Source organism: Mus caroli, chromosome 19 (assembly GCF_900094665.2).
Source record: "Mus caroli chromosome 19, CAROLI_EIJ_v1.1, whole genome shotgun sequence".
Taxonomy (NCBI): domain Eukaryota; kingdom Metazoa; phylum Chordata; class Mammalia; order Rodentia; family Muridae; genus Mus; species Mus caroli.
The window spans coordinates 32,027,888-32,036,077 of record NC_034588.1 but is presented as its reverse complement, the minus strand read 5'-3'; positions in this window follow the sequence as shown (position 1 = coordinate 32,036,077).

The window sequence follows — 8,190 nt, the reverse complement described above, 5'->3', positions numbered from 1 at the left end:
CTGTGTTCCACTCACCAGCAGTCCCAAAATCCTGCGGCGGGGGTCGTGGGTAGCTGGCGGGTGTCAGGCAACCCTGTGCTCCCGCTACCCCGGCGCTGATCCGGCCGGATGAGCCAAACAAATATTAAGATGGTAACATTTAAGTCCAAACACAATAACCATGGAATACATAATGTGATTAAAAACTGATGGTTATCGGGTTTAATGAAAGGAAACAAATATAAGCTTCATACAACAGATCTATTTTAAATGTAAGAATATGTTCTTGCACTTGGCGACAGGAACCTTGTATGGCTATTCGTTGGAAGGTTCTGCCAGCAACTGACCAATGCTGATGTGGATGCTTGGAGCCAACCATCAGACTGAGCTCTGGGACCTAGGTGGAGGAGCTGACAGAAGGACTGAAGGAGTTGAAGGGAATTGCAACCCCATAGGAAGAACAATGTCAGCTGGTCAGACCACCCAGTACTCCCAGGGATTAGACCAAGGAGTGTACAGGGAGGGATCCCTGGCTCCAAATACGTATGTAACAGAAGATGGCCTTGTCTGACATCAATGGAAAGGAAGGCCTTTGGTCCAGTGAAGCCTTGATGCCCTAATGTAGGGGAATGCTGGATCAGAGAGGAGGAAGAAGGTGGGTAGGTGGGGCAGCACCCTCATAGAGACAAATGAGATGGAGGAGAGGGCACATGTGAGAGAGGGGCTGTGGAGGAATAACAGGGAAGGGGGGATATCACTTCAGTTGTAAAGAAATGAAATGAGGGACTGAAGGAGCTGAGGGGGTTTGCAACCCCATGGGCGGAGCAACAGTGTCAACCACCAGATCCCCCCGGAGCTCCTGGGGACTGGACCACCAACCAAAGATTACACATGGAGGGACCCATGGCTCCAGCCACGTATGTGGCAGAGGATGGCCTTGTTTGACATCAGTGGAAGAAGCAGCCCTTCGTCCTGTAGGGGTTTGATGACCCAGTGTAGGGGAATGATAGAGTGAAATGAAAGGTGGGAGTGTGTGGGTGGGGGAGAACACTCATAGAGGCAGAGGGGAGAGAGATGAGATAGAGGATTTCTGGAGGGGAGACCTGGAAAGGGAACAACATTTGAAATGTAAATAAAGAAAATATCCAATAAGAGAGGGGAAAAAATGAAGAAAGAATATGTTCTTCTCATCCCAAAGGAGGGAGAAGAAAGCAATCATGGGGGTAGGCAGAGGGAGGGAGGAATCTGGGTGGAAGAGAGGACAGGGAGGGGAAAGGGGGAACATGATTACAGGTATGGAGGGGAGTGAGGGAAGACAGAAGTGATGCCCTGAAGGTCAGCAGAAAGAATAGAAACAGGTAACCTTGGGAGGTTGGGGGAACCCTCTAGAATGTACCAGAGACCTGATAGGTGAGGGACTCTCAGGACTCAAAAGGAGGAACCCTAGATGAAGTGCCCAACAGTGGGGAGAGGGAACTTGTAGAGTCCATCTCCAGGAGAAAGACAGGGCATCAAGTGGAGGGATAGGGTTGCCATCCCACAGTCAAAAACTCTTACCCAGAATTGTTCCTCTCTAAAAGAACTGCAGGGACAAAGATGGAGAAAAGAGTGAGATAAAGGTAGGCCAGTGACTGACCCAAACTGACACCCAGCTCAAGTGGGGGGGAGGGCTCCAAGACCTGACACTATTAATAATGCTATGGTGTGCTTATAGACAGGAGTCTAGCATGGCTGCCCTCTGAGAGGTCCTACAAGCAGCTGAAGAAGTTAGATGCAGATACTTATTTCCAACTGAGAGACAAAAGCTGAGGACCCCTGCGGTTGAATTAGGGAAAGGCTAGAAAAAGCTAAGGAGGAGGGTGACCCCATAGGAAGAAAAGAAATCTCAACTAATCTAGACTCCCGAGAACTCTCTGACACTGAGCCACCAACCAGACAGCACACACCAGCTGATATGAGGCCTATACAGCCTCATATATGACACATATACAGCAGAGGACTGCCTGGTCTGGCCTCAGTGAGAGAAGAGCACTTATAACCCTCAAGAGAATTGAGGCCCCAAGGAATGGAGAGGTCTGGTGGAGTGGGGTTGGGAGGATACCCTCTTGGAGAGGAGGAATGGGATGAGGAAAAATCAGAGGGCAGACCAGGAGGGGGATAATGATTGGACTTAAAACAAAACTTAAATAATAATAATGATAAATAAATACATAAATAATACTAAAAAGTAAAAGTCCAAAAAATTTAATATATGATGTAGTGTTATGAACTCTGAATACCACAGTACACAGAGGTTTCTAGAACTGATGTGTCTTACAAGAATGGCACTTGCTAAATTGCATATGAACTTACTAAGCAGTACAAGTCTGCTCCCTTCCACCAAGCTCTTGACAGTGGTATTTTATTTCTACTTTTTGAGTTTGCCTGGTTTTGGTACTTCATCCTAGTAGGGTCACAGAGCTCTCCAGACTCCTGTTTGTGGCCTATTTCACTTCACTTAGACATATGAATCACACCCTCGAGGTTTGTTCATGTTAGTATGTATTGCAGAATCTCCCTTTTTTAAATGCGGATAAGGATCTGAAGGGTAGACTTAGTAACAGAGCACTTGCTGCTCTTGAAGAGGACCCAGGTTCAATTTCCAGCGCCCACATGCCAACTCACAACCATCTATAATTCTAGTTTTAAGGGATCTGGTGCCCTCTTTTGGCCCCTATGGGCACCTGATACTTACACAGTGCATGTATATAATATGTAGGAAAACATTCATATACATAAAATAAAAAGAATAAGTCTTTAAAAAATTAAACGATGAACAATATTTTATTTGTTGATCTATTTATTTGCTGATAGATTTTGAGGTGGTTCCCACACCAAAACTCCAGGAATTCAGCTACCTCATTTAAACTCTTATTCCTGCTATCTTACTAAATACCCAGAAATGCAGTTGCTGAGCTATTCCACTGTGCCATTTTTAACTTGTGAGAACATCCAGAGTGACACCTATCAGCAAACAAAGATTTGTTGCCATAGGGGAAGCATTCAGCAACATGAAAGTACAACCTATGACTTGAGAGAAGACATTTACAAACCATGTGTCTCATAAGGTTGTAACACTCAAGATATTTAAGGAACCCTTATAACCTAGTAGGAAAAAAAATCCACAGCAACAAATACTTGTGTTAAAAATAAGCAAATATTTCAAATAGACTTCTCTCCAAAGAAGAGAAGCAGATGATCAAGAAATATTTGTAGATATTCTCAACATCAATTTTCTGGAAAATGTGATTCAGAACCACTATGATATGGAACCTTATGGTTGTGGCTATAGTATTTACCAATACAAAAGAGAGAGAATATATCTGGCTGGCAAATGGCTCAGCAGTTAAGAGTACTTGCTGCTTTTTCAAAAGACTTAGGTTCAGTTCCCAGCACCTACATGAGGAGGTACACAACTGCCTGTAACTCTAGCCATAGGGCAATAGATACCTTCTTTGTGGGTACCCATATGCTTGTGCAATATACATATTTAGGCATACACATGTACATATACATGAATATAAAAATGAGATCTATATTTCTGTGTGCATATCTGTGTTTGTATGTGGAGGTATGCACACATAGTCATGCAAAAATTAGGCAATTAAAAACTGATGGGAGAAATCTATCAGAGTATAAAGTAGTATTAGAAATCAACATGGTAGTGCAGATATGATGCTGATCAAAAGAAGCTCTCTTATTTTTGCCTGACTTCATGACTATAAACTGGTGAGACAGTGATTTATGGCTATGTACTATTCTGAGAGAGCTGGACCCAGGAAATACAGAAGGCTGATCCAGCTAGCTTATTGGTGCCCTCATTCTATATAACATCATCTTGAGCTGGAAACTGACAGTTGAGAATAAATTATTCACCACTTGCAATGGAAGCCTGGAAACTTGAGCCCTGGTGGGGCTTTCATGGTGACTCCCTAATACTTCTGGGTTCCGCTTCAAGGACAGCACCTCAAAGTGCATACTTTTGATGACACTGAATTCTCTTCTGCTCCTCAAACAGAAAGCAAAAGATTATCCATTGTCAATACGATGAAGATGTTTTCATGTTTTCCAGATAATTACCATGATGTGTTAACTTTGCCATGACCAACATGGGAGAAAAAATAGAAATTAAGCTTAATGGATTGTTTTCAATAAACACCATTTGAAAGCAATAGCGTTTTAGTTCCAAGCTTATTCCTGAGGGTTAATAGCTCAGATCATGGGGCTTCTCTATGTCTCCATCTCACATTCCTAATGCTGGTTTTGGCAGCTGACCAAATGTTTAGCGTTCAGCTGTTTTGACAGTTGATAAGAATGCAATAAAAATAAATAGTTCCCAGAGTGATAACTTGGTTTTCCAGATTTAGATTTTAAAATATAAAAATAAGAAAGGTAACAGCTTGGAAATGGGAAATATATGGTTTTGGAGGACTGCATCAGTCAATCAAATGACAGACAGACTGGTATCAACTTTGAAAAGGAGAGAGACTGTCACACAGCTGACAAAGACACATACAGAAAGTACAAATAAACTCGGGCAAAAAAGGTAGAGGAAGGAAACCTATTAAAAGTTCAGATGCATTCCCGTTTGTTTCCTGAAGAGCTTCAATATTCATATAGTGAGAGCTTCTCACATTCAATGTATAATTCACAGCACATTATTGTAACCTGTGTAAAGATCTGGAACAATAAGTGGTCCTTCTTCAGGAAGTATCTTCCAAACAGTAGCCGTTGGTAGGCTGCATCTGTAGGGAAAACAACTCCATGAATTTAAACACAAAGCAAATTTGGATTATTTACTAAAGGGACAAGGGACTTCTCAGACTTTTAATTAGGTCTTGAAGGCTGTATGTACTGAACATGCCAAAAATATTGATTTTAGTCCATCAGGAAATAAATACATATATATTTATGATTAAATATATATGGACATAATAATATAATAAATAAATATTATATATAAAATAAACATGTTTAGTCCACACACACACACACACACACACACACACATATATATATATATATATATATATATATATATATATATATATATATAACAACAACAACAGACACACACAAAGGGGGTGGCAGAGGTTTAAATGGTAAAATGCTTGCCTGGCATTATTAAAGCCCTGGGTTCAATTCTCAATACTATGTAGCTTAGGCATAATGGTACATGCCTATAATACTGGCACGCTATAGATGTCAGCAAATGGATCCAAAGTTCAAGGCCATCTTTGGCTACTGAGTGAATTTTAGGCTAGCCTGAGTTAAATGAAACCAACCCTGTCTCAAAAATAATACTTTTAAAAATAGAACTATAGCTGTTGAACACCTACTTTGTGTAAAAAGGGTGTCCAATAGCTTAATAATATCATAAAATATGTATTAGTCTCCCTTTGAAAGCAAAACAAGCTGCTAAATGAATAAGAGCCTTCCAGTGATACAGGCTCAAGTGATTTCAACCTCGATATGTTTTGAAGCCTCTGGTTTGCCTGTGTGACCCTTCAACTGAACTATTTCTATGCAATTTATAATGACCAAAGTTGTATTTTAGTGACACTTAAGCCCAATAATTCAGGTTGTAGACAAATATGGTTTTCTTTTTCCTGAAGGTACAACCTGTTGCAGACTAGTGTTTAGAGCAGGCTCTTGCATGTGTGTACCTGTGTGAAGACCTGCTGCCTGATTTCATGTGCTAAGATACATGTAAAAACCTTATCATCTCCATCCACCATCCACGCAATTTTGGCAGTAGTAATATCTATCTTGTATAATTTAAAGGCCATCCTCTGTGTGGCCTACTAAGAGGCATATCAAAATCACAGTAACATAAGTTAATATTGATACTATTTTACAGGCATATTAGGGCTTCTGGTCCTTCCAGAAAACGTATTATTCAAAGAAAGACCCAGACTTCCAACCTTTGAGGGAAAAGACAGACCAACACAATGAATGAATTGGCTATGCTGATTTAAAAGGTAGTCATGTACATTAGAGAAAGAACCAAATGTATTTAGGGTTTTTTTTTTCACCCAGGAAGACTCCCTAAAGACAAGTGTCTTCCCATGTTACAACGTGACATGTGGTATCTAAATACAGCAGCCCTTCCGGGGCATATGTGCTGTTGCCAGATTCAAATATAGGTTCTTAGATGGTGCACATATGGATTAAGTCACTGCTTCTATTAAAATCCCCCAAAGTCCTTATTCTATTATCAAAAGATTTTTGCTATTTGATTGTAGAGAGCAGAATGTCAAGATACCATTGGCTGTACCTCAGGCAGATAACAAGATACAAATGTGAAGGACCATTGCAGTCTGCCCTAAGGTACCTATGACACAGCCATGACTGGCTGTCTCTCAGTGAAGTCTGAGAAGTCTGAGGAGTCCTGTCTGAGACTCTAGTTCCTTACTTCTCAACCTGTGGTCATGACCCTTTGCCAAACTTCTATCTCCAATAAGTTTACTTAAAATTAATAACAGTATAAAATTACAGTTATGAAGTAGCAACATAAATAATGTTATGGGGTCACCACAACACGAGGAACTATATTAAAGGGTAGCAGCATGAGGAAGGCTGAGAACCACTGCAGTTGGAGAGACACATGAATGCAATACTCCAGGTCCCTCACTGGGTCATTGCATTTCTCATCTGATTTGGCTTTCCACATTGCCAAACATTCTAAATCTTAGCCCATTTCCCTTTGTGTAAAATTTTGGGTTGACTCAAATCACAAGCCAGTACAAAAGAGGATACCCATGGGCAGGAGAGCAGACTTGCAGATTAGAAGGTAGTAGCATCTTTCACCTCTGAGCTGTATCCACATCTGTACTGGCTGGTTTTGTATCAACGTGACACAGCTGGAGTTATCACAGAGAAAGGAGCTTCAGTTGAGGAAATGCCTCCATAAGATACAACTGTAAGGCATTTTCTCAATTTGTGATCAAAGGGGAAAGGCCCCTTGTGGGTGGGACCATCTCAGGGCTGGTAGTCTTGGTTCTATAAAGAGAGCAGGCTGAGCAAGGCAGGGGAAGCCAGCCAGTAAGGAGCATCCCTCCATGGCTTCTGCATCAGCTCCTGCTTTCTTACCTGCTTGAGTTCCAGTCCTGACTTCCTTGGTGATGAACAGCAGTGTGGAAGTGTAAGCCGAATAAACCCTTTCCTCCCGAACTGCTTCTTGGCCATGATGTTTGTGCAGGAATAGAAACCCTGACTAAGACAACATCTCATTTGAAATAAAATACCTTAATTAGAGGTGAACCCAATGTGGAAGGTCAGCAAGAACACATTATCACAAATGCACATTTGGAAGAAAAATTGTAAAAACCTAAACTTTGGGTTCACTTTGACCGGCTTGCTCAGAACTGATAATTTATATCCTCAGGCCTCTGCAGGTGTTTTCTTTCCTTCATAAACATCAATAGTGTGGGATTATTCTTACTTACACTAGTCATGCTTATATAAAGCATTTTCTCTGATTAAAATGGTATGGAAAATCTTAGAAAAGTTATAAGAAATGTAATGATTTAATATTCCACTCTGGAAAGACAACATTAAGTATGAGTTTCAGTCTTAAGGCTGGAGAGATAGGTCAGAGGGCAAGACACTTGTTACTTTTTCAGATCCATCTATATAACTGCAGTTCCAGAGACCCTATGTCTTCTTCTGGTCTCCAAGCATTCTAGACATACATCTGATGCACAGACATACATATAGACAAAGCATTCACACATAGAAAATACAAACGAACAAATGAGATACAATCTTAGAGGCTCTTTATGTAAAACAAACAAACAAAAAAAAACCTCAATTAACTCTTGAAACAATGTTATGGCTTGATTTTCTATTTCACACCTATGGATTCAATACTGACTGTAAACAAAGCAGCCATTTGGGATGAGGATGGGATTCATATTTTGAAAATCAAAACATAAAAATAATCAGAATTGATCCAAGCATGTGCCCCAGGCCAAAAGAAAGACACCCAATGGACCCACTCTGGCCACACTGGCCAGAGCATCCTGAAGAACATTCACCACGTGCCCCTGTCCTGCCAGCCCTGGGAGGTCAGAATAAAGATACCCAAGCACCTGCTGTGGGTACCTGTGGTGGATGAAGGAGAAACAGAGAGATGGGAAGATGGAGTACACTGTGGAGTGATGGAAGACA